The following is a 2,097-nucleotide window of genomic DNA, read 5'->3' as shown; positions in this document are numbered from 1 at the left end:
CTCATGTTTCCTAAGAAATAGAAAAATGTTGCTGAGTTCCCACGGAAGTTGATTGAAGCCGCAAGAACTTCTGGGAAATGTAGTCTAGAGGTGGAAAGGGTAAGGCTACCTCCCGTGTGGATTGTTTCAGAGCAATGCACTGAGCTTGCCCACAGTGAAGAGTGGAGCTTCACCCAAGACTCTTTTAGGACTTGTATCTGTTAACCTTAAAAATAAAACTTTCATGGATGCCTGGGTGGCTCAGCGGTTGAGTCCGTCTGCCTTCGGCTTAGGGTATGATCCTGGAGTTCTGGAATCGAGTCCCACATGGGGCTCCCTGCATGGAACCTGCTTCTCCCTCTGCCTGTGTCTCTGCCTCTCTCTCTGTCTCTCATGACTGAATAAATAAAAATCTTAAAAAAAAAAAAAAACTGTCAGTCATTTTACCACCAAAATGAGTTTGTTGGGAATAACAGAATTGCAATTTAGGAGGAAAAAGCTCTGCCAGAATACAAGTAACAGCAAACAAAGAAGAGCTCTTTCATGGAAAAGAAGGCGGGAGTTGGGAAGTTCTTTTGAAGGAAAATCCAGTGGAGAAACCTAGGGTGATGTTGGTTTATCATTGGCTGAACTGCAGGGGTAGTCAATTGATTGTAGGTGATGCTCTGTACATCCTTTACCTTTGGGGCCAGTAATTTACATTCTTTCCTATTGAGAGTCCTTAATTGACTACTCTTCCTGTAACTGACAGTCCCTCTTCTAGCCTCCCAACTCTACGTTAGTGACATTTCCCCTTATTAATTTTCACATAACCCACTGAGACTACCCGGGACTGACTGACTAAATTGCCATTTTTGCCTTCCTCAATGAATGAGTTTGAAGCAGGATCTGGATGCTGCTCAGGGAATAGAGACCTGGGAGTCTCAGACCCAAATCCCACAAGAGAAACCAAAGACAAGTAACCCAAAAGCCTGGAAAGGGGCTGATGGCAGGTTGTCTGGAGTGTCAGGCTATGTGTGTTGAAGATGATAGTGGTGACTCTGAGGATTGCCCCAATGTGTAAGGCAATATGTGAAATTGGAGGAGTTACCTCATTTTCTTCATCTGGAAACTAAGGATAGCTGGAGTGCATGTTCTGGTGCCATCAATTTTACTTGACTTTTGGAGAATCAAAAAACAAACCAATTGGTCTGACATATAATTTCAAATATTATATATATATAATCATATTTTGTTCCTTGAATATGGCTGTGGATCCCACACCCTCCCATGATTTTAGGGATCTTGTTTTCATGTGTAGAAATTCAGTCTCCTACAGCATTTGTCTTCGATGGTTTGATCCCTGACACCCCTAATTAGGGGCGGAAAAGGACTTATTAGTATGATCAATACAACAGCTTAGATATGAATGCTACCCCTTTAACCCCTTAGAAACAAAAGTTACAAAAGGGTACCAAAACAGAAAAATCCAGTTTCAGTGAGGTTCAAAGAAAAGCCAATGAGGGCACCTGGTTGGCTAAGTCAGTTGGGTGTGTCCACCTCTTGATTTCTGCCTAGGTCCTGAGGCTGGGCCCCACGCTCAGCCCCCTCAGCTTGGGATTCTTTCTCTCACTCTTTCTCTGTCCCTGCCTACCTCCCCAAACTCGCTCTCTGTGTGTGTGTCACAAAACCCCAAAACCCAAAACAAAAACAAAAAACAAAGAAAATCCCATGAACTCCAAAATACATGTGAGTACTTCTCAATACAGTTGACATTAGGTAGAAAAATGTCAGAGAATGAGAGCTGGTAAGCAGAGGTGAGAAGTAGTGCTTAGAGGCTGGTAAAAACCTGTTAGAAAAGACTCCAGAAATAGCAGGAGCAGGAGGCAGAGTGGAATCACTTCGATAAGACTAGGAGTTTACTTTGAAGGGATTCACTTTGGAAAGGGAAATGCTGTGAAGAGAGTAGAAGTCAAGCAGAAGGATATCAGGTGCAATGCATGTGCCAAGATCAAGACAATCATGTTTAAGGGAAGATTGATTTAGAAAACTATAATATGTCTGTAAGATAAAATAAAACTTGATTTCCAGATTTCCAGAGAAAATCTCAAGTTGCTTAAAGGAGAGAAACATCACCTA

The sequence above is a fragment of the Vulpes lagopus genome, chromosome 2 (assembly GCF_018345385.1).
Source record: "Vulpes lagopus strain Blue_001 chromosome 2, ASM1834538v1, whole genome shotgun sequence".
In the NCBI taxonomy this organism is placed as follows: Eukaryota; Metazoa; Chordata; class Mammalia; order Carnivora; family Canidae; genus Vulpes; species Vulpes lagopus.
Note: the sequence above shows the minus strand (reverse complement) of the source record.